Source organism: Panthera onca, chromosome D4 (assembly GCF_046562875.1).
Source record: "Panthera onca isolate mPanOnc1 chromosome D4, mPanOnc1 haplotype 2, whole genome shotgun sequence".
NCBI lineage: Eukaryota > Metazoa > Chordata > Mammalia > Carnivora > Felidae > Panthera > Panthera onca.
The window spans coordinates 70302965-70329542 of NC_138351.1; the positions used below are offsets into that span (position 1 = coordinate 70302965).

General features: G+C 41.8%; 1 long non-coding RNA gene across 1 annotated transcript; it reads left to right on the plus strand.

Moving 5' to 3' along the window:
• The first annotated feature begins 6750 nt into the window (after window positions 1-6750).
• Window positions 6751-18061, plus strand: LOC145713031 (uncharacterized). The gene is made up of 3 exons (XR_014135968.1): window positions 6751-6943; window positions 8429-8560; window positions 14967-18061. It is a non-coding gene; the product is annotated as an uncharacterized LOC145713031 (long non-coding RNA).
• Window positions 18062-26578: the final 8517 nt, after the last annotated feature.

Here is a 26578-nt window from a genome sequence, read left to right on the forward strand (position 1 = left end):
TTTGAGTGCCCAGTTTTTTCGTTTTAATGACCCATGCCTCCTTTTGTTGTTGCTGTTTTTTTTGTTTATTTTGTTTTGCTGCCTGAAATTAATGATTATTGCAAGGGGATCTAGACCACTCTTTAAACAGCAGTGTTTGGGTAATGTGCCCAGCCCCCATCCCTCTACCATCCAGGAGAGAATTACTGTGGCTCCACTTGTTGGCTTAGAGACTATTTATTCCCATCTTCCACATCGCAGATTCAAACCAAAGCCTCATTATTTCCACTATGTTTGTTTTGCTGCAGAATGGTAACATTTACATGGAAATGGGTCTTTTTCTCTATCCTATAATTTGGATTGTTTAGTTTTCCTTTTTGGACTCCTTTGAAGCTGCTGAAGAAAGAAGTCCGCAGGAATCTGGAGAAAGGAAGAGAGTGGGCTACAGGGGGCGGAGTAGGCGGCAATGTTGTCTGCTTCTCTGTCTCCTCGGTCCCCCACCACCACTTCCTAGCTGGACTACACTACCTCCTTCCTGTTTCTGCTCTTCTGCCTCCCACAGCCAGGCCAAAACAGGTTAGCATTTAGGGCTGGAGCTCCGGCTTTAACACTGACTTGATAATGGGCCTTGAACAAGTCACCTTTCTTCTCTCAAGGCCTCTCTTCCCATGTGAATAGTGAAGGTGTCTAACCAGATGACCTCTGTATTCAATTACTTTCCCAAGCCCATTGGGCTGTCCCTCATTCTGCTGTGAGGTAACCAAAAAATAAGCCCTTTACTAGCCATATGACTTTGGGCAAGTTATTTAACCCCTCTGATAGACCATCAAAGTGAGTCACACCATTCCCTTATCCATTCACAATTTAGAAAAAAAAAAGTGGATTCTTAAAACTTTTTTATTATTTATTTTTGAGAGAGAGCGAGACAGAGTGCAAGTGGGGGAGGAACAGAGAGAGAGGGAGACACAGAATCCGAGGTGAGATCCAGGCTCTGAGCTGTCAGCACAGAGCCCGACATGGGGCTTGAACTCACAGACCACAAGATCATGACCTGAGCCGAAGTTGGACGCTTAACTGACTGAGCCACCCAGGCACCCAAAAAGTGGATTCTTTATACCCAAGCCATGAAAAAAACACCCAATCCATGTCCCCTCAGATGTCCCTGAGTTCCGAAGATTATGCCATTACTGCCTAAGATTTTCCAAAGACTTTCCAAGGCTTTGAATCCTCTCTCATAACCCAAACACACCAACCACCCCTACTACCACACCCACCAGCCCCAGTGGGCTGCTAATTTCTGCTCCCCTCTCCCCTTTATTTCTGGCTAGAGGGTTCTATGAAAAATGTATTTCCCCTTCTAGACAGGTATTCTAGAGAAGAACTTGCATATGTCCACAATAAGGAATACAGAAGGATGCTCACTGGAAGCTTGTTCAATATAATGAATAGAGAACAAAGGTCCATCAACTTAAATAACATGGTAAGCAACTCATTTAACAGAGTACTATGTAGCAATTCAAGAATGAGGCAGATCTATGAGTACTAATATGAGTAGACAGACAAGATATGCTGTTGAATAAAAGAAGAAGCCATAGACTGGTATGGACAGTATGATATCTTATATGTAAAAAAAACAAAACAAAAAAACTGTACATATTCTAAGGGTATATATATGTATTTAAACAAACACACACACACACACACACGGTACAGACATAGAAAAGATTTAGAACAATGTATAAGAAACTGATAACACTGTTCACCTCCAAGGAAGGGATGGTCAAGGGGACTTCAGACTGAAATGTTTTAATATTTTTACTCAAAAAATCTTATATTACTTAAGAAATTTAAAATAATTTGAAATAATACAGCCCCTAGGTATATGATAATAGCACAAAGGATGGGGTAAAGGAAAAAATATCTTGTTGTAAGGTTCTTACACTATACATGAAGTGGTATAATATTATTTGAAGATGAGTATTTTTTGAAGATGAATATTTTAAAATGTGTAAATTAAAGATGAATATTTTAAATCTTATGATATGCACTGTAAAAAAAATTAAAAGAGGTTTAACAAGACAAGAGTTAAGAGAAAACAGAATCATAAATAATCCAAAAGCAAGTTGGCAAAGGAGGAGAAAGGAACAAAGAACAAACAGAACAAAGAGTAAACAGCTGACAGGATTTAAATCCTGTAGATTTAAATATAACCATATCGGGAGCCTGGGTGGCTCCATCAGTTAAGCGTCAACTCTTGATTCAGCTCAGGTCACGATCTCATGGTTCTTGAGTTAGAGCACCACGTGGGGCTCCAAGTGTGGAGCCTGCTTGGGATTCTCTCTCTCTCTCTCTCTCTCTCTCTCTCTCTCTCTTTCTCTCTCTCTACCCCTCTCTCTACCCCTCCCCCTCTCACAAAATAAATAAGCTTAAAATTTTTTAATAAAAAATAAATACATAAATAAAACCATATCAATAATAGCAATGTTAAATGGCCTATGCACCTCAATTAAAAGACAGAGATTGTAAGATTGGATAAAAAAGCAAGACACCATGATACGTGGTGTACAAGAAATTTACCTTCAAGATGAAGACATAACTAGGTTAAAAGTTTAAAAGAAGCAAAAAGATATACCATGCAAACACTAATGCAAAGAAAGCTGGGGTGCCTTTGTAAAGATCAGACAAAGTGCACTTCAGAACAGGAGTATTACCACATATAGTCATTAGATAATAATAAAGGATACAATTCACCAGCAAGACGTAAGAATCCTAACTGTATTATATCTAACAGTGGAGCTTCAGCTGACATTAAGCAAAAATTGACGGAGCCCAGAGGAGACACAAATAACTCCATGACTAGAGTTGGACACTTCAACAATGCTCCCTCAGTAATAAAGGAAGTGAAAAAAAATTAGGAAGGACACAGAAGACATGAAAAACACTATAAACTAACTTGACCTAATGTTTATTGAGAACTCTAGCCAACAAATAGCAGAATACATATTCTTTCCAAGTACACATGAAACAGTCACCAAGATAGAACATACACTGTTCATAAAACAAACCTCAAGTTTAAAATATTGAAATTATACAAAGTATGTTCTCACCATAATGGAATCAAATTAGAAATCAAAATAGAAAAGTATTTGGAAAAATCCCCAAAATTTGAAAATTAAAAACATACTTCTAAATTACTCAAAGAAAAAGCCAAGTAAGAAATTTAAAAAATAGGGGTGCCTAGATGGCTCAGTCGGTTCGGTGTCCAACTGTTGATTTCAGTTCAGGTCATGATCTCACGGTTCATGGGTTCAAGCTCCATGGAGGACTCCTTACTGATATACTAACAGCATGGAGCCTGCTTGGGATTCTCTCTTTCTTGGTTTCTCTCTGCCCCTCCCCCGCTCCCACACTTGCATTCTTGCACTCACTCACTCTCAAAAATAAACTTTGAAAAAAAGAAATTTAAATAACAATCTCAATTGAAAATAAATACAAAGTATCAAAATTTATGGGCTACAGATAAATCAGAATATATAAGGAGATTTGTAACATTAAACATGTATAATGAAAATAGCCATGCAAACATGGTAAACATTCCTAAAACCCACCAGACTTTCTCTAAGAAGTGTGGCAAATGCCAACAAAATAACACAGTACAAGAAAGGCAAGGATTGTCATGTGTCCAGGGGAAGCAGTGCTAGGACAGGAGGCAAAGTGACTGTGGCAAGCAGAGTAAGCCAATTTTCCACAAAAAGGTTAACACGACAAAGAAGATTATACTGAGGCTAGAATGCATTGAGCCCAGCTATGGATCTAAAAGAAAGCTGCCTATTAGGAACTGCAGGCATTTTGAACTAGGAAGAGATAACAAGAGAAAAGGCTAAATGATCGTTATTATAAAGACAATACAATCTTGAGGTTATGTTCACTTAAAAAAAATTATATTAAGGGAAAAATGGTCTCAAATTAGTGATCTAATAAGTATTACCTGAAGAAATAGGAAAAGGAAAGAGAAGGAAGCAAACAGAAGGAAGAACATAATTAAAATATGAGCAGAAATCTATCAAATAAAAAACAAAAATAAGAAAATCAAAGAAACCAAAAGCTATTTCTCTGCAAAGAAAATGACAATAAACCTCTAGTCAGCCTGATCACAAAAGACACAATTACCAATATCAAAAATGAAATAAGGAACATCACCAGATCTACTAACATTAAAAGAAAAATAAGAAAATATTATGAACTATGACAATAAATTCAACAACTTATATGAAATAGGCAAATTCCTTAAAAAAAAATAATAAAGCCTATGACCTACTGTAGTAGACAGTGAGAATTCTAGTATTTATCTGCCTAAGGCACTCCAAGTAGAAAAATCATAATGAGTAAAGATGTGGAAACACTGAAAAAAACAGGCGTTTATTACCGGAGTAAAAAAATGCAGAGTAGAGAGTAACAAAAGAAGCTAAAAAAGTAGAGATCAGCAAATAGAGGATAAGTTAGAAACAGAGATTAGCTAAGAGGCTACTGCATAGTTTGGTGACAGATGATGAAGGTCTGAACTACCAGGGGGGGAGTAAGAACTGAAAGGAGATTAAAATCTGAGAAATATTTAGCAGATAGTTGCTAAATATTGGTGACTAAACGTGGGAAGAATGAAGGAGGTGGAGCATAGAAAGCCTCACCTGTTTCTGGTGTGGTGACCAGGTGCTACCAATTGATACTGGGACTAGGATAGCAAGGGCGGTGATGGCAGAGGAAGATGATAAGCTAAATTTATGGATTTTAGGTTTGGAGCACCTGTGGGAAACCAAGGTGGGGAATGTTTAGCAAGCATCCGGATGTATAAATTTGAAGCAAAAGGGAAAAGTCAGCATTGAAATAACTTACTTGATGGGTAGATATCTCACCTAAGGAGACCATAAGAAAAGAAGAGAAATGGCTCAAGGGTAGAATCCTGGATTAGAAAATCATCTGAAATTCACAGGGCGCCTGGGTGGCTCAGTTGGTTGAGCAACCGACTCGGGCTCAGGTCATGATCTCACCGTTCATCAGTCTGATCCCCACATCCGGCTCTGTGCTGACAGCTCAGAGCCTGGAGCCTGCTTCAGATTCTGTGTCTCCCTCTCTCTCTGCCCCTCCCCAGCTTGTGCTCTCTCCCTCTCAAAAATACATAAACATTAAAAAATAATAATAATAAAGAAAAGAAAAGAAAAAAGAAAAAATCATAACTTCTGGAAAAGCTTTGTGATTTTTTGGAATAACAGTTCAGAACCAAGTGCAATTATGCACAAAATGTATAATATCAAAAACTTAGAACAAACCTGAATATCAAAGAAAAAATAGGCTGAGCTAATACGGAACATATTTAAAATGATGTTTACGAACAGTACATAACAATGCCGAAATTGCTTACGATAAAGCGTTAAACGTTTTCCCACCTTTCACAAATAATATACGTATGTATATTATTTAAACACTGAAAATAGGCATAGCAAAGTCTGGAAAGAAATGCAACACGTGTTAGCATTAAATGTTTGGGGTCGAGCCTATGAGCACGACTATTACGGGGTAATCCGTATCTTGTAAACTTGCTAGATAACACTCATGCAAGAAAACCTGTCCAAAAGAAGAAACGCAGCGTTTACTCCCATCTCTGGCGACGACCATCACACCCGGAGACCCCGACGCTGAGAGCCCCCCCACCAAAGCAAGGCTGGAGTAGAAGCCTACCTGAGTCGTGGAAGCAACTCCACGCGCTGTGCTGGAGGCCTGCGCCGCGCGGTAGGACCTGGGACTCCGGAGTCTGCACGGGCTTCCGTCTCTGCCACTCAGGGGTGACCTCGTGCCTCCACCGTCAGGTTGCGCTGAGGGCCTTCCCCTCGGCGCTCTCGCGAGCCATCGCCCGGCCTTGCTAGAGGCGCCCGGGCCTTCCTGGCAGCTTTCCAGAAAACAGTTTCCAGCGCTGGCCGGGCACCCTCGGTGGATACTGGTCGTGGGGGAGCGTGAGACGCTGGCCTCGCCAAGCCCCCGTGGCAGCTGCAGCACCAGCTGTGGGCCAGCCGGAACCCGACGTTGAACAAGGCAGCTGTGGGCCAGCCGGAACCCGGCATTGAACAAGGCAGCTGTGGGCCAGCCGGAACCCGGCGTTGAACAAGGCAGCTGTGGGCCAGCCGGAACCCGGCGTTGAACAAGGCTCTCCGGCTCCTTCCACTTCTTCCACCCCTGCGGCGGCCTCACTAGGCGGGTGTGCATAGCGCTCCAGCCCCTGGGACCATGACACTGGAACCTGGGCCCAGGGACCTGCCGGGCAGCCAGGGCAGTGCGGCCTCAACAGGCAGCAGTCAGTGAGGCTGATGGAGGTGACCTGCGCCGAGCTCCCGCAGAGAGGGCGGCAGGCGCTCAGGGCCTCTTGAGGCCTCTCCGGGCCTTCGTAGGCCGACCCGGGCCCGTGCGGCCCCAATGTAATGCCCTGCGGGCTGAGGTGAGGGACTGCTGGTGAAGCCCCGCAGGCAGAGCGGGAAGGCTCCATCCTAACCCGGTCCGTGAGGGGGAAGCCCCAGCTTTTCCTTCCCGACTCAACATCCTGAAGGAAAGCCAGGCTGACCACCCCCTGAAAGCGTGAAGAGAGCCCCAAGCGGGCCCCGCCCCAGACTTCGGCCCCGCCCCTGACGTGGCCCCGCCCTGGCGTGGCCCCGCCCCGGGATGCAGCCCCGCCCCCAGAGGCTTCCTCCAATCTCCGTCGTCAATTCCCTCACGGTTATTGACCGTTACCTGGGTGTGACACACAGGCCAGCAGTGAGGGAGAGAGAAAAGGCCCCCCAGGGAAGCTCAGAGAAGAGGGAAGGTCGCCCAGAGTTGCAACATAGTGCAACAAGAGTTGTGATGATGAAAGTGAAGACACCCATCCTTCTTTGGGAGGGTCAAGGAAGGCCTCCCGGAAGGATCCCTCCTTCACACAGCAGTAAGGAAGGAGGAAACGAGGGTGGGATGCAATCCTTTAGAAGATCTGATGACGAAAGCCTCCCATGGGAAGGCTTGCGGTACCTTTCAGGAGCAGGCCACACAGCAAAATGTGTTGAGGAGGTGTTGAGGAGGAGGCTTGAGGAAAATGAAGGAGGTCTGATAGAGTTTTGAGCAGTTTGAGGAGAAGGAGACTCAAGAACCAATGATGTAAACTCGACAAGGGCAGGGAGTTTTGTCTTTCTCACTGATGTGTCCCAAATGCTTGTAACAATGACTGTGATACTTTACCCAGACCCCTCTGGTTTCAATTTGGATATGGACAACGCACAGGTGATGGAGTTTTTGGAAGCAACCTACTTGCCCTTAGCCTGTGTCCCAGGACAAAGCCACTGAAACAGCATCTCGTCCTTTGTTCCCAAGTGATGTTTTGTACTTTATTCCAGCTGGGGCAAAAACTATGGGTCTTGTTCATTAGGGTGTCACCTAAGTCCCTGGGCTGGGAGGGTGACTGCTTGGATTGGTATGTCCCCAAGTCCTACCTCCTTTCTTTGATGCATGTATGTTTTGGATATCCTAAGGGCCCTCTCATCCTTTGGGGCTACATTCTTTTTCTGGCTTTTCCTTGGGGCCTGAAGCTTATGGACACAGGGCTTCTGCTGACCCAGGCTGCTCCAGAGCTGGGGATGCTTTGACCTTGACTATCTCCCTCAACTGTTTAATCCTTGAAAGAATTCCAATTCATTCCTAAATTTATCTCCATTATCATATTCCTAAAGTGGAAACTCAACTTAGAGAAGGTACCCTCCTTCTTTGGTAAGTTCTTCCTCTCTAGAACTTTCCTCCAAGGGTGGGGGGAAAGGTCTGGGGATTGGTTATCTGCATTTGGGCTGCAGGAGGAGGGCATTAGAGACTAAGTAAGAGAAAGTGGTGAGGGACAACGGTCAAAGGACAGGAGAGTAGCCAACTTGCTGTGCAGAGTAAGGACCTCAGAAGAACTAGCTATGTTTCTGCTGCAGGGTCTCTGAAGGTTTGGGGATTTGTAAGTTCCTACAGATTATGCAATTTCTCTAGTTCACCTTCACATATCCAGAAGAGTTAGAGGGCTATGGAACAGCAAGTGACACTAAGGGAATCACAGAACAATGGAGTTGGTAATGTGTCCTCTGTTGTTTTAGAAATGATCCCCTCCTTAAGAAAGGGGCGCCTGGGTGGCTCAGCCGGTTAAGCATCTGACTTCGGCTCTGGTCATGATCTCACAGCTCGTGGGTTCGAGCCCTGCGTTGGGCTCTGTGCTGACAGCTTAGAGCCTGGAGCCTGCTTTGGATTCTGTGTCTCCCTCTCTCTCTGGCCCTCCCCTGCTCATGCTCTGTCTCTCTGTCTCAAAAATAAATAAATATTAAAAAAAAGTTTTTAAAGAAATGATCCCCTCCTCTTTGTCCTCCCAAATCTGGAAATCTGTACTCTTTGTGACTTGTACCTCCAGGAGCTTCTGGACAGTAGAGCTGAGGAAAGCATGTCTACCTGCATCTACATATCTGGTTACAGGATCTACCCAGAGATAGAACCTGATGGACAAAGAGAAAAAAACTCCTGCTGGAAATCACAGTATGAGAAGGTAGGGAGAAACAAGTCCTCAGCAGACACCTGCCACCAGAAGGTGGAAATGAGCAAGTGTTTCGAGCAATCAATGCTTGAGGTTGTTGCAACAGAAGAGGCCAGACAGAAGGGGGTTTTCTGAAGATGAGCTCTCTGGGACAGTGCTCAGTAAGACTGAAATCAAGCCAAAAACCAACACTGTCAGAGTCCAGCAATGGTGGGGTAGAGACAGTTGGTGGAGGGGGCTGACAGGCAAATGAATCAGTGGGATTCATGGAGTGAATGGAATGAGGTATTGGTGAGAAATGGGAAGCTGAGGTCCTTACAAAGAGGGTAGCATCATACGAAGAGGTGGGATCTGGTTGCATAAGAGGGTCTAGTAGTTCTGTGTGTTCCAGAGGAGAGGAGAAAGGGTAAATGAGGGGAGTAGAAGACGGTCTGTTATGATTGTAGCTCCAGAGGCAAAAAGGGATCTGGTGCCCAGTGATGAGACTGAATAAGGGAGCCTGGGGTCAAATGGAAGCAGAGGGATCTTGGGGGAAAAAATGAGGAAACTGGTTTGTGGGGATGAAGGAAGGATAGTGAAAGATGAGGTGAGACTAAGGCAAGGAGGATTCCCAGGCAGAGGAGATAAAGCCATCATTGGAGTGGTAAAAGAGAGGATTGAGAATTTGGGAGAGCCTCTGGCGGCAGTAATAGGGGGAAAGCAGGGATGAGGGAGTGGGGCCCACTGTGAAGGGCAGAGCACAGAGAGAAGGAAACAGGCTCTGTGGGAGCAGAGTCAGACACGAGCTAGGGAGGTGCAAGGGTTGACAAGATTCTGTAGGGTCCTGGGAAGGGAGGCTGATAAATAGGTCAGAAGCGAATGGGCTCAGAGGCACCTGGGTGGCTCAGTTGGTTAGGTGTCTCACTTTGGATCAGGTCATGATCTCACAGCTCTGTGAGTTCGAGCCCCACATCAGGCTCTGTGCCACCAGCTCCGAGCCTGGAGCCTGCTTTGGATTCTGTGTCTCGCTCTCTCTCTGCCCCTCCCCTGCTCACATGCTGTCTCTCTGTCTCTCAAAAATAAAACATTAAAAAAAAAATGTTTAAAAAAAAACAGTGAATGGGCTCAGCCTGAAGGGCTGGTAATGGGTTTTCTGGAAGGTCTGGTAAAAGAGTGGAGGCCAGAGTTAAAGACAACTCAGGAAGAGGAGCCGAAGGAACAAAGGGGACACTGACAGAGCAGCATCTTTCACAGGCCTGCTAAAAACAGAAGGTCACCCTCCACACGGATGCCTTCCCAACCCTCCCTGCTCAGGTCTTGACCCAGCAGTTACTGACACAGAATAGGAACAAGAGGGTCTGGAGAGGGTAAGGGCCCCTAAGGCATACTGCCCCTGCCCATTAGAACATCCTATACCCATGATACATGTACTTCCCTCACTTTGCTTTTATGAAAGACGTACATTACTACCTGTTTTCAGTACCCGAAAGAATTCCAAAGAGAATTTTTGCTTTTACCATCAAAAGGTGAAGAGTGAAAATAGCATTCAGCGTTTGTGTTGCAGTTATAGAGGCAGGCCTCACCCCAAGCAGTAGCAGTGGCAGTGAGAGCGACCCCACCAAGGTCCTTCCCCAGGAACTACACTCAGCATCTCAGCCTCCAGCCACCAGAGCTCTGAACTATGTCTGTGAGCATCTGTGCTCTATCTCAATTTATTCTGTGCCTCCCTTAGCAAGATGTGCCCTAAGGTATCAGAAAAGCCTAAGAAGTTTTTTTTTTTTGTGGGGGGGGGGAAGGTGGGAACATTCAAAATAATTTCTAGAAATGGTAATGTTTGCTTTATGCTATTTTTTTCTTCTTTGGCTTATGAAAGTTTTCATAGGAACACACTAGTTTTGGATAGTGGAGAAAGCTGTACACCTTTTATAAACCTCATCCCAAGACTTGCTTTCTCATTCTGTTCCCCGTGGGTTCCTCCTTCAGGAACAACCGCAGGCATCACTGGGGCCCCAAAATTGCACAGCCCATCTTAAGAAGCGGGGAAACAGAAAAGAAGGGAAGAGATTAATCACTTCCAGAAAAAGTCCCATGCCACCACAGCTTCCTTCTGGCAAGTTCTACAGGCTGGTAAAACAAGAGACTGAGTTACATGTTGAGAAAGTGAAAATTAGTTTGGCCTGAGACACTGAAAATCCACCATGTCATTCATCAAGCTGGGAAAACAGACACAGAACACAGATAAAGCCAGCTGCAAAATTAGCAGAAAATTCTATTTCTCCCAAGGAAACACTGCAGCTGTAAAGTGTCCTAATGACACTCAGTAGCATGACTATTACTTTGTTACTAAGAAATTTGCTTTCTAAAATCATAGTTTATCAGAAACTTCATTTTTGAAATAATTTCAGTAAGAACAAAACATCCTACTGTTGCCTACAGGATCTAATTCACTTTGACACAGAGCAACTGCCTTGATATCCAACCCAGGTACAGATTCAAGATAGGGGTTCAGGGGTGTAACATTCTACATCTATCTTAATTTGTAGTTTCTAAGAAAAGGAGACCTTGTGTCCCATTTCACCATCCAGACCTGATGTTATCCCTTTTACATACAGCCCTCCTTTGCTTTAACTTATCAAAATACTGTTTCATATCAATTTCAGGTGAGCCTGGGTGGCGGTTAAGCGTCTGACTTCAACTCAGGTCATGATCTCACAATTCGTGAGTTTGGGCCCCGCATCAGGTTCTGTTCTGACAGCTCAGAGCCTGGAACCTGCTTTGGATTCTGTGTCTTCTCTCTCTGCCCCTTTCCACTCGTTTTCTCTCTCTCTCTCTCTCTCACTCTCAAAAATAAATAAATGTTTAAAAAAAATAAATTTCACCTAAATGCCATCCCTCCTTAAAACTGCATCATAATTTTTCCCTTTCTTGGTGGCACATGCCATGGTTCCTATGTGACCTCCCTCGTTGCAACAAGCCAATAAACCTGACTTTGTCAACTATAAGTTTGTTCCTGGTGTCCTGATTAGGACACCTGAAAGTTCTCTTGTTACTTGGTCAATACCCTCCCTACTAAGCTTTGGCCTCCTTAACTCAGAACTAATGTGCATATCTGAGACTCCTTGAATCTCAAGACATTGAAGGTCTCTTTGTCTCTGATTGTGTGATTTTACACTGAATTTAGATTCCGATATCAAAGGACCAAAGATACAACCAGTTTAATATTTGTCTGCTAGAATTTTTGGTTTCTGGTCAGACCTGAGTGTCCCCTGGTGAAGTTTGACTTTTAACACCATCTTCTGCCTTATGTTTGTCCACCAGCTTCTGTTTGTCTATGAGAACTTTCTCCAGTCTTCTCTGGGTATGAGAAATTGGCTTTGAAAGATCTCTCCACACAGAGCCAGGTGGCTGCTGATTTCCCAGGTCAGCAAGTAGAAGCAGCCTAACCTTAGGGCTGAGGACTTAAAACACAAGTGATATTTTACCTCTGAACAACAGTCAAAAAATCTCTCATGGGCTTGTCTGCTAATAAGTCTGTGCTAGCACCTGGCATAACTTCACCGAGGATAAATTAGAATTATACTGGCCACTAGGGGAACTTTGACATGAACAGGAATGTTCATTTGAGAAATGCCTAAGGCAAAAAGGGAACAGAAACTCTCAGGAGATTGTATAACTGGTCTAAAAGAGAGAGATCACTGTGATTAATGTAGATTTCCCCTCTGTTTCCATTCTGTAGGGATTAATAAACACTGGCTTTTAATTGTATGGCTTGATAAAATTGTCAAGGGCTTGAGTTACTGTTTAAACCTATAATGACTTTCTCTTTTGGGTCTATGTATATATGAAACAGGTTTTCCTGCATCTAAACTTTCTCCCTTCTCCTTACAGAGAAAAGATAACCTTTTTTTAAAATATTTATTTATTTTTTGAGAGAGAGACAGAGCGTGAGTGGGGGAGGAGGAGAGAGAGAGGGAGACACAGAATCCAAAGCAGGCTCCAGGCTCTGAGCTGTCAGCACAGAGCCCAACGCAGGGCTCAAACCCATGAACCGTGAGATCATGACCTCAGCCAAAGTCAAACACTTAACAGACTGAGCCACCCAGGCGCCCCGAAAAGATAACCTTTTACATTGATAATTTCATATTTGTCTAAAGCTACCTCTTACTTTTTTTTTAAGTTTATTTATTTATCAGAGAGAGAGAGAGAGAGAGAGAGAGAGAGAGAGAGGAAGCAGGGGAGGGGCAGAGAGAGAGGAGAGAGAAAAAATAGAAAAAATCCCAAGCAGGCTCCACACTGCCATCAGGGAGCCCAATGCAGGGCTCTAACTCACTAACCACAAGATCATGACCTGAGCAGAAGTCAAACATTTAACCAACTGAGCCACCCAGGCACCCCACTCACTTTGTTGTTGGTCTGTCCCTCTGTTTTTCCCCCACTTGGGAATTTTTAAAGATCAATTGCTCAGACAAAAAAAAATCATGGTCATTATTTTGCATACTATATAGTCAAAAATGTCAAAGAATAAAGAAAATAAAAATGTTAGTAAACTATTTTGCATTATAAAATGTAGACAAATGTATTTAAATAGTAGCCTTCATTACTATAGCTATGAGAGATCTTAGCTTCAATATAAGAGCTTTTATTTTTTTTTTTTTTTCAACGTTTTTTATTTATTTTTGGGACAGAGAGAGACAGAGCATGAACGGGGGAGGGGCAGAGAGAGAGGGAGACACAGAATCGGAAACAGGCTCCAGGCTCCGAGCCATCGGCCCAGAGCCTGACGCGGGGCTCGAACTCACGGACCACGAGATCGTGACCTGGCTGAAGTCGGAGGCTTAACCGACTGCGCCACCCAGGCGCCCCAATATAAGAGCTTTTAAATTTTTGTTTAAGTTTATTTATTTTTGACAGAGACAGAGTGTGAGCATGAGCTGGGGAGGGGCAGAGAGAGAGGGAGACACAGAATCCGAAACAGGCTTCAGGATCCGAGCTGTCAGCACAGAGCCTGATGCAGGGCTCGAACTCACAAACTGTGAGATCATGACCTGGACCAAAGTCAGATGCTCAATCAACTGAGCCACCCAGGTGCCCCTAATATAAGAGCTTTTAATTATGACTTTAAGATTACTCAAATTTTGTTTCATGAATACAAAGTTTATAAAGTGTATTTTTTAAAGTATCCTGTAATTGTCTCATAAATAAATTTTGGATAAATTAGAATGAGTTAATCATATTGGTTAGAGACAATAGATGCCTATATTGCCTTGTGGGTTTTTTTTTTTTTTAATGTCTATTTATTTTGAGAGAGAGATAGAGCATGAGCAGGGAAGGGACAGAGAGAGAGGGAGAGTGAGAATCCCAATCAGGCTCCATGCTCAGCGTGGATCCCAACTCGCAGCTTGATCTCACAACTCTGAGATCATGACCTCAGCCAAAATCAAGAGTGGCATGCTTAACTGACTGAGCCACCCAGGCGCCCTTGCCTTGGTTTTATTATATAAAGTTATTGCCCTGGTTTTATTATATAAGATTAATGCTAAGACAGTATTCTAGTTTATATAAAACTAAGATTAAAACTTCAAGATTTAAACCTTCTAAATTTTGTATGTTGGTTTTATGGGACAAGAAAAGAATCACGGTTGAAGCAAACTTTTCAAGATTACAAAATATAAAATTGTGTTTAAGTAAAATCATAGGACAGATGTCTTTTAAAGGGTTCTGATCTTATAAAATTCGTACAATACTATGAATCATAAGGATTTAATGTTTTAACTAAAATTATAATTTCCATATACTTAATTAAAATGTTAAGACTTTAGAAAATGTTGAATTACTTGATATATAATATTTGGATACCTGAACAGTTTCTAAGCTTTGAAATATATGTGTAATATATATAATAGTTTTAATTTATCCTTATTCACATACATTATATAAGGACTATAGATTAATAGAATGTATAAATGTTTAAAGATTTTATTTTTTTTAAAGTAATCTTTACAACCAACATGGGGCTCAAACTCACAACCCTGAGACCAAGAATCACACACTCTACTGACTGAGCCAGCCAGGTGCCCCTTAGATAAATTATATTTTAAGATTAAAGTTAACTTTATTATACATACATATTTATGTATGTCTACATATACATACAGAGGTACATTAATAAACTTTAATTCTATAAATGACAAAACGATAATTTCAAGGATATATTCAATGTTAATTGATTTATTCACAGAAAAGTCTTCTAAATCTCTTACTGCAAATTATAACATAGACAATACACAAAAAGAATAAAATTCGTGTTTTCTTTCCATAAAATGACCTCAGTTATTTTGTGCCTAGATAAGAGTTTTCTTTTGAATCACCAAAATATTCTATTAACTCTCTGTCCTAGCATTCTTTTGAGTAATAACACAAATTCCCTTACTTTTTTAAGTTACTACGTCAGATCTCAAAGAAAGAATGCAGTCAAACCTCCGTGAGAAGGACCTTACTAGGTACTGTTAACAACTAACACAACAGGGAACCCATGCCTCCCAAGTCAAAAGGCATAAGCCGCACGAAATCCCTGGGAGGCTGTCCTGAGACCTCACACAGAGAAATCTGAGGAATCATTCCAGAACAGATAACAGCAGGAAGTTGCACCTCCCACCCAAGACCATTGGGACCGCACTGGTAACCACAGGAAGTGCCACCTTCCCTCAAGATCCACCAGACAAGACCACCAGAGCCACCCGCTGCGGCGCTTTAACCTGCACGTGCTTTTGCTCTTTTCCTTTGTTCTTTCCTCTCTGCAAAGTTAAGGTTTCAGTTGTTAACACTTCTTGTCTGTTAACCAGGACACCTCCAAGGTCTTTATCTTTAATACTCTTTGTTTGTTTTTTTACCTTAGTCACTCCTCGGTAAGAGTCCAGTGCCCGGATACAACATGCAATTAATTACACTGTCTGTTGGGTTTGTACTTACTTTCCTTCGGTGCCATCCGACTTCCTTTGCTAGAAGTATCATGGAATTAATCAAATGATTTCCTAGGTGATAAGACTCAACCAAGAAGGGATCTAGGGATGGACAATATTGTTAACAGGTCAAACAACTAGAATTCTAAAATTCCCTGTCATGTCATACATAGAAAGGAAATATGGGTTCCTAAACAAAACAATGCTCAGAAAATTAGCATTGTGAAAATTAGCTGTTCCACGCAAATTTTCACAAAAAGAAAGCCAGTGGTGGTGGTAAAATAAGTGACAAGTAGGAGTTTTGAGAAAATAGGACACAAGGAGGGGGAAAAGATGGTAAGAGTTCACTGAGGGGAGATAGGCTCCAAAAAGGTACTCGGGCAAAGAGGCAACAGAGGGAAATATTCCTCTGGAGAGTCCACAGACTATATTCCCTATATTCCCTATAGGTTTCTGAGCCAGTATCAATCCCAGGCTGCACTGGGCCCTGTCACTGCATAAGTCATCCTAGGAAGAGGGATACAGGAAAGAGGGGAGAGAGATTGATCTCCGGTTCACCAGAAAAGCTCGTCCTGTGCTTCATTAGGTTCTTTCAGTCATCCTCTCCAATGTGAGAATCCAAGAGCTTGGGTTACTTGTGGTGAAGAGAGGAGCAAAGTGATATTTTAGGGGCCGAGTAGAATGATCCTTTGGGGCAGACTCTTGGGGGACTAAGACTCTGAAAGCAACAAAATTAACACACAAGATAGAATAGGCCATGACAATAATAGGAAGGCCTTTCACAGACATTATCTCATGGGATCCTCACAACAACCCTGTGAGGTATGGAGACCAGATGATACCTCAGAGGAGGAACCTGAACCTTTGGAAGTCAGACAGCTTGTCCAAAATCAGGATCTGGGGTTTCTGCCTCCAAAACCAGTAGTGTTTCCAATATATCTCACGTGGCCCTCCCCATGGCAGAACAGGGAATCCTTGTTGTGAACCTCCCCTCTAAGAGTTCTGTTTTCTAATGGGAATTGCTCTAGGAACTGCCATCCTCAGAGATTGTGGACCTGGGTCCTCATGGACAGGTGAGATTAAGGTTGACGATACAAAACCTTGCCTTTTAATGCTAGACCTTTGTTCCTCTTTCTGACTGTGCACTGATCTTAAGAGACTACAGTGAGTGGCTAGGACCAAATTTTCATGCTCTTCTCTCTAGATTAGCTGCAGACATTCATTATTCATTATTCACGGATAATCTGATTTTCTAAATTATTAGAGCTCTGTTAGTCACTTTAAAGTGAATAGAATATTGTCCACTTTTCCTTCTACAAAAATTTCAAAAAGGGTTTTCTGTAGGTCAATCTCAACTATTTTTCAGTCCCTATCCTCTTCAGGTAAAGGACACAAATTGCCCAGAACAGAAAGTTCATGTGTATTCCTTCACATCGGACTTGACCCTGATGACAGAGCTTGGGTTCCAGCATCTGATTTGAGGCTTTCAAAGGCGAGGAGCACTATTCTCCATATCAGCCCCAACACAAAGGGAGGCCCTGGCTCAGAGATACCGGAGTTGGAATCACGACTGATGAATAGAGTTGAGGGACTCTGTCCTCCACAGGTACCCCGAACACTCTTTATAATCCAGTCTATGGCAGGTGACTCACTGTTATCAGGGTTCTATAGGAGCCCTCTATCATCCCAGATAGAGGGACTGTGAGCTTCAGATATAAATCCCAGTTCCCACTCCTATGCCTGTCCTGTGCCCTGTGATGACATTCTAGCCTTTCCTGAGAGTTTCCATCTCAGGTGGCTCTCTGTATCAACATAATTGGTGGAGGAAAGTAGGAAGAGAAGATTCCTCTCTGCTGGGGGCTGGCCCTAAGGTTCCTTTGCCATATTGATGTGTCTGTTTTTCCTAAATGTTGGTAAAATTTGCTTCCTCTGTAAATAGTAGAGGAATAGAAAAAGGAATCCCATACTCACAGAAAATATAAAATGGAACTAGTGCCCCAACGCTCATTGAGAAAGTATCTGAAAGCAGAGTTTATCTGAAGTGCACAGAAGCCTCAAACAACTGAGCGCTGAGAAAATGTACTGTAGACTAGAGTTCTAGGTCCCCACCATGGAGTTATGGAAAAGTGACAGTGTTTTCGATGTGGGAGAGGGTCCTTAAAGAGGAAGGTGAATCCACAATCCCTCTCCACAGCATCCAGCCTAGTAGAACCCTTCACTCCTCCCCAGCCTTCTAGATCCTTCCATCCTTCTCTGGGCCTTAGTATTTTTCCAACTCCATCCTTTTTTCATATCACAGATATACTTATGCCTCCTACAACCCAGATATTATCTGAGTTGTCCCCCTTGGTCACCTCAGCTTTGATCCTACCAATTACCAATTATATAGCCTTTGAAAATGTGAAGTTGTTCCAGGAGTTTTTACTAACTCCCAGGAATTTAAATTCTCAAGATTTCTTGTTCTCAATTCCAGATTCCTAGCCCGCATTAATCCAGACATAGGATACAACTCCGCCTTTATGTTTACCCAAAAGTGTCCACTTTCACATAAAGCATTAGTGAGCAATGTAGCCTTTACAAAATGATGATGAAGAGGACTGGGGCAGACCTCACCCCTGGCAAACAATTTTAAAATCCCCAACTGCTATAAACACTGACTTATTTCCTTACCTGAAACAGTCTTAGCCCGGGGCACCTAGTCCTTTCCTACCCATGTGATGAGGCTTTGCCAAAACTGTCAGCAAAAACAAGAACGAAGGATAGATCCTCAGTTAACAGTGCTACTGGGATACTGTTGCTTTTAGGTACTTTCAGTGAACAGAGAAAGTAAAAGAATCTAAACCTTGAGTTCGTATTAATATATCAAATTTAACACAGGATTTTTACTTTAATTTCTTACATGTATCTCCTTTCTCCCATAGTGAAAAGTTTGGATCTTAACATTAACATTCTTATTTGTCCTTTCCTAGTATATAAATTATATATTTCAAAATTATCATGCAAATATTACTCCTAATAATAAAACTACTGCGTGAAGTCTGAAATTATTTGCAATTATTTTTTCATTAGAATATACCTCACCAGGAATGTATACCAGAAGAACATGTTCCAGGATGACTAGAAATAATTCTTTCCTCTGTCTGGTTATGCAACCAATTTGATAAAGAGTTAAGGTTATTAATTTCAATTAATTTTCAATTTTAGGGTTAGCATTCTTTTTCCTGATTTTAGTCTTCAGAAAAAAACAAAACGTTTACTTAGTTCAAAAGTCAAAAGTAAACTATACTTAGAGAAGTCTCACTTCCAACCCTTTCCTTTGATTCATCAACCAAGACATACAGATGATAACATAGCTTGGATTTCTTCCCTCAGGATGTAGAAGGGATATGAAGAAAGGCAAGAGAAGAAAGTAGAAAGACAATGGTTCAAATCCCCTACTGTTTGAAGGTGGGCATTTCCTATGCCTTTGAGACTTGATTTCTTCACATGAAAATGGGAAATGCAATACCCATCTAGAAATAATCTACAGATTAGATGAGGTAACATGTGAAATGCCTGGTCCACAGTAAATGCTCAAAACGTGAGAGCACTACTCAGTATAAAAAGATCAATGGGACTTTGAAATGTTAGACCAACTTGTCACCTAATTTTGGCATCTTTTAAAAATCCTTCTACATAATATAGAAATAATAATAATGTATGCTAACAGTCTGGAACAGAGGTCAGAAACTAAACAAAAACCTATATTTGAAGAGAAATAAAAGTAACTTTTTTTTTTCCAAAACAAAAACACCAGACTTGTCTGGATGGCAGTGGTGAGGTAGACTAACAAGAAAAGACATAAAAAGAAAACTCAGACTATGACTATGTTAGGGACTGAATATTTGTGTCCCCCTCAAAATTTATGCCAAAACCTTACCCACCCCTGCAGTGTATAGTATTAGGAAGCAGGGCCTTCAGGAGGTAAATAGGATTAGATGAAGTCATCAGGGTACAGCCCTCATCCGAACCCGAACCCAAACCCTAACCCTAACCCTAATCCTAACCCTAACCAGAGCTTACTTCTGGTCTCTTTTCCCCCATGTGAGGACACAGCTGGAAGAGAGCCCTCTATGAACCAGGAAGCAGGCGCTGACCAGGCACCCAATCTGCTAGCACCTCGATCTTGGACTTCCCAGCCTCTAGAACTGGGAGAAATAAATGTTGTTTAAGCCACCCAGGCTATGGTCTTTGTGTTACAATAGCCCAAACAGACTTAAGGCTTTTTGAAATAATACAGAAGCCAAACAAACATCTGTGATAGCACTACATGAAAGGGAAATAAAATCCTTAGAAAATGAAAAACTCAGACTGCGTCAAAAAATGAAACCACACTCTAGGCTGTCTGTCTATAAACTACATGCCTAAAATAGAGACTCAGAAAAATTGGAAAAGCCAAGAGACCTCATAAAACAATAAAAGAATAAAAGCAGCTTAGTAAAAAAAAAAAATTTCACAAAATCATGAGTTTCTAAAATTCTACTTAGGGACTTAAAGGAGAGAAAATTTATTTTTGGAGAGGAAGATACACGTTATTTTAGGATGGAAAGATACAAGATTATGAAGATATCTGTTTTCCCTAAATCTATATATCATTACAATTATAATGAAAACACCAACATGATTTGTGGCGGTTTGGGTCAAATATTACCAAAATTAATATAAAAAGAAGAAAGTCATAATACAGACAGAGATATTCTGAAAAATAATAGTAATAAAGGGGGAGGGTGAAAGTGGCCCAAAGGTATTAAAACATTTTAATAAAGTTAAAGTAAATAAAGCAGTATGGGGATGCCTGGGTGGCTCAGGCAGTTGAGCATCCAACTCTTGATCTCGGCTCAGGTCATGGTCCTGTGGTTTGTGGGATTGAGCCCTATGTCGGGCTCTCAGCGGACAGCATGGAGCCTGCTCGGGATTCTCTCTCTTCCTCACTCTCTGCCCCTCCCCCATGTTTGCTCTCTCTCAAAAATAAATAAACATTTTAAAAAATAAATTAATTAAAAAGTATGGTATTGACACAAATACACAGGAATGTGGATGTGAATGGTCCATAAATTATCCCAAATGTGTATGGAAATTTAGCATCTTATAAAGGTGGTATGGCAAATCAGGGAGAAAAGATGGGATATTCAACAAAGTTGGGGCAATTGCTTAGCTGTTTGGGTGGAAAAACTGGCTATAACTCTCGCCTTAAATATGCATATATTTTTTTAAACATAAAAAGCTCTATAAGATTATCATCTTGGAATGGGAAAAGCATTACTATGTTTGAAAAAAATATTTTTTATCTTTATTTATTTTTGAGAGAGAGAGAGAGAGCCGTGGAGGGGGACAGAGGATCCAAAGTGGGCTCTGCACTGAGAACAGAGAGCCCAATGAGGGGCTTGAACTCACAAACAGTGAGATCATGACCTGAGCTGAAGTCAGACACTTAACCAACTGAGCGACCCAGGCGCTCCGAAAAACATATTTTAAAAAGCATAATAGTAGAGGATGGTTTTTATAATAAATCCAAAGAACACATAAATGTATAAATTCCACAGCATAAGCATTCTCATCCCTTCACACTCACTCCATGGAAGCGGGCACAGGTAAAAATCAGGTGCATCTGGAAAGGCATTTTAAAGCATAACCTGAAACCCAGAAATCTTAAAGAGAAAAGACTGATTTGTAGTTCAATATAAACGGGTTTAATATTTCTGTATTAAAACAAAAGGTAAAAACACAGTGGAAAACAAATGACACACTGGGAAAAATCAGAGCTCAAATGATAAAGAATATATTTGATGCCACATTCTTACAAACCAATCAGTAAAAGGATTAATTCACAGGAGTTCGCACAGAACTATATATGAAAAGCTCTTCAACTCATTTGTGAAACATAAAATCCAACAACAATGAGGGTATCTTTTCCTCCCATGAGAATAGCAAAGGTAATGGAAATTTAAACCAACATATTTTTCCGTACCTGCATTAAAATAATACTGGGACCTGCATATTTTCTATTGCTATGTTGAACAATATTGAGAACAAGCAAAACTAATGTAGCTATTCATTCCAGGAAATGCTTTACTCCTAAAGATTACAATACAAAACAACTAAAATTATTTACTCTTCAGGACTAACTATTGTTCATCAAGGCTTGCTGCAAGATCTTCACTTTGTTTTGTCCACTGATCCAAAGCTATTACATCACAAACTAAACAATCCCAATCAATTTCCCACCTTGCAAGATCTGGCTAAGTTTGTTCTTCCCTGGGTACTTTCTCACAGCCCTAGAGGTACTGGCTGCTCCCTACATTTGCTATTTCTATATTCTTTAGAATTCCCTTTCTTATCTGTTAATCACCTTTTACTCGTTAACAGTTCTTTACAAATTCTTTATAAATTTGTTCAAATTACCAGTGTGACTTAAGCTCCTAACTACATGCCAACTGGTGTGCCTACAAACCACGCAGGTGAGGGCCAATATTTGTTTGTTATGCTACCCTAACAAATTATCACCAATGTAGGAACTTAAAACAGCACAAATGTATTACCTTATAGGTCTGCAGGTCAGGCGTCCAGTACGGATCTCACACTAGACTAATCGAAGTGTCATGAGGCTGCATTTCTCTCTGGAAGCTTTAGCTCAAAATCTGTTTCCTGTTCATTGGGTTTTGGGCATAATTCAGCTAGTTCCTTGTGGTTGTAGTACTGAGGTACCCATTTCTTTGCTGGCTATCAACTGAGAATCATTCCCAGCGTCCAGGGGTTATCACATTCCTTGGCTTGGGGCCCCCTTCCTCATCTTCAAAACCAGTAATGGAGGGCTCAGCTCTTCCCTCCCTTTTTCCATCTTATCTCTCTAACCCAGCCAGTAAAAGTTCTCCATATTAGTGATTCTGTGATTGGATTAGGCCCACCTAGCTAATCCAGGATAATCTCCCCATCTTTTATTTTTATTTTTTTATTACTTACTTTTTTTTGTTTTATAAAGCACGAGCAGAGGAGAGGGGCAGAGAGAGAGAGGGAGAGAAAGAATCTCAGCAGGCTCCATGCTCAGCATGGAGTCCAATGTGGGGCATGATCCCATGACCCTGGAATCATGACCTGAGCTGAAATCAAGAGTTGGATGTTCAACTGACTTAGCCTCACAGGTGCTCCTCTGCATCTTTTAATCACATCTGTAAATCTCTTCTATCATGTAAGGTGATAGTCACAGATTCTTGGAATTAGGGAATGGACATCTTTGGGAAGACCATTATTCTGCCTATCACATTCAAAATTTAATTCATCTCCCCATCTCAAAACCAACTTTTCTTCTTGTGTTCCCTACCTTAGCACCAATATTCACCCACTTGCCCAAGTCAAAAATCTATATTTATCTCCAAAACCTGCACTCGTCTCTCCTTCTCTATTGTTACTACCTTTGTGTTACCACCCTCATTCATCTATGAGTTACATCAACAACCTCCTGCTTCCAACAGTCTCCCTGAGTCCAGACTTGTTTTCTGAGAATTCATTCACATTGCAACCAGAGGGTTCAAAATAGTTAGCTCAGGCTACTATAACAAAATCTCATAGACTGGATGGCTTAACCGAGAGAAATGTAGTTCTCAGAGTTCTGGAGGCTAGAAGTGGAGATGCCAGCATGGTTGGTTTCTGGTGAGAACTCTTTCCCTGGCTTGTAGAAGTCCATCATCTTTTTTTTTTTTTTTAATTTTTTTAACATTTATTCATTTTTGAAAGGCAGAGAGAGACAGAGTGCAAATGGGGGAGGGGCAGAGAGAGAGGGAGACACAGAAACAGAACAGGCCCAGGCTCTGAGCTATCAGCACAGAGCCCAACGCAGGGCTCGAACTCACGGACCGCGAGATCATGAGCTGAGCCGAAGTCAGCCACATAACCGAGTGAGCCACGCAGGTGCCCCAATAGAAGGCCACCATCTTGCTGTGTCCTCACATGATAGAAAGAGAGAGTTAAGAGCAAGCTGTCTGGGGTCTTTTCTTATACAGACACTTATCCCATCATAAGGGCCCCATGACATCATGACCTCACCAAAAACCTAATTCCTAATTATCTCCCAAAGGCCTCATCTCCAAATCAAGGGTTAGGGCTTCGAAATATGAATTTGGGGGAGGGACACAATTCAGTTGATAACAGAGTTTTTCCCCATAAAGCAAATACCTTTCTTACAATCTTTCTATGCCCCCCTGTGCTTTTAGCATAAAGTCCAATTAGCTTGACTTTCAAGATCCTGTATCATCTGTCTCTACCTACCCCATCTCACACTAGTCCCTCACATACTCTAGTTAACTGACCTTCTCTGCCACCTGGAATGTGTTGCATTCTTTCTTGCCTCTGGGCCTCTGCTTTTGGTGCTCCCCTCTGCCTGTTTTGGCTAGATCCCAATTTTTTGCTTCTCCAGGGAGGCTTCTCTGACAGTCTGGGCAGTTCCTGGTCTAGGTCTGGTGCTCCTCCAAGGTATTCCCATTGCACCGTGTATTTCCACTTGCCCCACTGCCTGTTATTCTCTGCCTTTCCTATTAGCTATCAGCTCCAAAAAAGAGGTATTATCTTTTTTGTTCAACATTATACTCCAAATGTCTAGCTCATGAATTTGTATATGGTAGCATATAATACATGTTTGTGTATATTTGGACAGATGGTTGGAAGGTTGGATGGATGGATGGATGGATGGATGGATGGATGGATGGATGGACAGATGGATGGATGGATGGATGGATGGATGGATGGATGGATGGAAAGGTGGATGGATAAACATGCTGAATTTGAGGTAACTGTTGGGAATCCAGGTAGGGCCTTACAGTAGACAGGTACATGGACATGGAGTTCAGGAGAGAAGTCCAGGCTACAGAGAACCCAAGTTCATCCAAGAACACATCATCAGCTTTCTCTTAGAAATGTATACTTTGAAAAGAGTCAAGAGTACTGTGCCAGATCCTAGTTTCAAGGGTATTTATCTTTATCGCCTAGGATAATCTTTCTTACCACAACCCCCTGGTATTCATGGTCCTGAATTTATTACTCACCATGAGCTGTTTCCCAGCTACCTTATTGTAACATTACACTTTGAAGAAGTTACCCTCATTTTACAGGTGTGGAAATAGAGGCCATGAGGGTTACCCTCCACAGTGATTTTCAAGGATTATAATCAGTGTTATGGATCCTATGAATTGCTCCTTCCACCTCCATTCCATCCTCCTTCTGGATCCACAGTAATCAATACCTTGGCTACCAGATATATGTGACTCTTCAAAATTAAGTTTAAATTATTTTAATTAAAACAAAATAAAAATTTAAATTTACTTCCTCAATTGCCTAGCCACATTTCAAGTGTTCAGTTGCCACATCTAGCAACTGTACTGGACAGTACAGATGAAGAACAACACTTCCTTCATCACAGAAAGTTCTACTGGACCATGTAGATCTAAAGTGCCTTCCTGTATGGCAGAGATCAGAAAGCTAAAACTATACTTCCCACACTCCTTTGCAGGTTCTGGATGCAAATATTGTTTACCAATTAGATATGCTTGTAGGAGTCTGATGAGGCGAAAATAAGATAAACATGGGGCATCTGTCTGATTCAGTCTGTAGAGCATGCAACTCTTGATCTCAGGGTTGTGAGTTCAGGCCCCACATTGGTCATAGAGCATACTTAAAAAAAAAAAAGATAAACACAACCACGAAGACACCAAGATTTTCTGCAGCAGCACACTAGCGCCTGTTTAGCTTTCTATGTGTCAAGGTGGCCATGGCATTGGCATTGGCCTTGCCAGCAGTGTCAGCAGCTTTGTGATGCCCACTTCCTTATCCCAGCTCAAAGCTCCAGTGTAAGTTCTTGAACTCAAGTTCTTAAGGCTTAAGAAACGGTAGTTTTCCAGGTGCGTCATTTCCGGAGTGTTCTATATACATAGAGGCCCAGAACCAGAGCCAGTTCCCCCAACACTCATCACTATTTTGGTAAGCAAAATTTGATAAGATTTAACATATTAAAATGTCTTCCTGCTTAAAATATTCAGAATGGACACCAAATTTTGATTGATGTGGAACAAAGCAGATTTACAGCATAGCTCTTGTGTTTCCAGATCACTCCTTTGCTTTCCAAACTCCATAAATGCAATCCAGTCTTCTAGCAATTGAACTAGGTAGCTATGTACTTAACTGCCTTTTGAAATTGTTCCCCCACTTCACTCTCTTTTAAGATATTACTTATGCCTTTCCCTATGAAACTTAATCTGTCTGCAAAAGGGGTGCCTAGCTGGCTTAGTCAGTTAAGCGACTGACTTCAGCTCAGGTCATGATCTCACGATTCTTGAGTTTGAACACCGTGTCTATCTCCTCACTGACAATGCAGAGCCTACTTCAGATTCTCTGGCTCCCTCTCTCTCTGCCCCTCCCCCACTCAGACTCTTCTCTCCCCCCAAAATAAATAAATAAACATTAAAAATTGTTTAATATTTTCTTATTTTTATTTCTTATTTACTTATTTTTTTTATTTTGAGAGAGAGAGAGAGACAGAGCACAAACTGGGGAGGGAAGAGAGAGAGAGGGAGACACAGAATTCGAAGCAAGCTCCAGGCTCCAAGCTGTCAACACAGACCCCAATGCGGGGCTTGAACTCACAGACCATGAAATCATGACCTGAGCCAAAGTTGGATGCTTAACCAACTGAGCCACCCAGGTGTTCCTAAACATTAAAAAATTTTAGAAAGAAATGTGTGGTCAATAAGATACTAATTCTTTGACCTGATCCAAGCATGCTTATAGACTCCAAGTGCATTATAAGAAAATACACTGAACAGAAAGCAATTTTTTCTAAGTCCACCCTGCTGAATGGCATAGATTTTCTTAGATAACAAGCATATTAGCGTGAATTCGTTCAATCAGGTTGCGTTCTAATTTATTCCTTTGTGAAATGAGCTAGACTAAGGAGTTGGGGGATTTGGCTGAAATGTAGGGGAGGTGGCGATTTGTAGGGAAGACAGGCCAGAAGCCTAGGGCAGAGTGGGCATGAGGCATCCGGTCATTGGAGAACCATCATCACTAT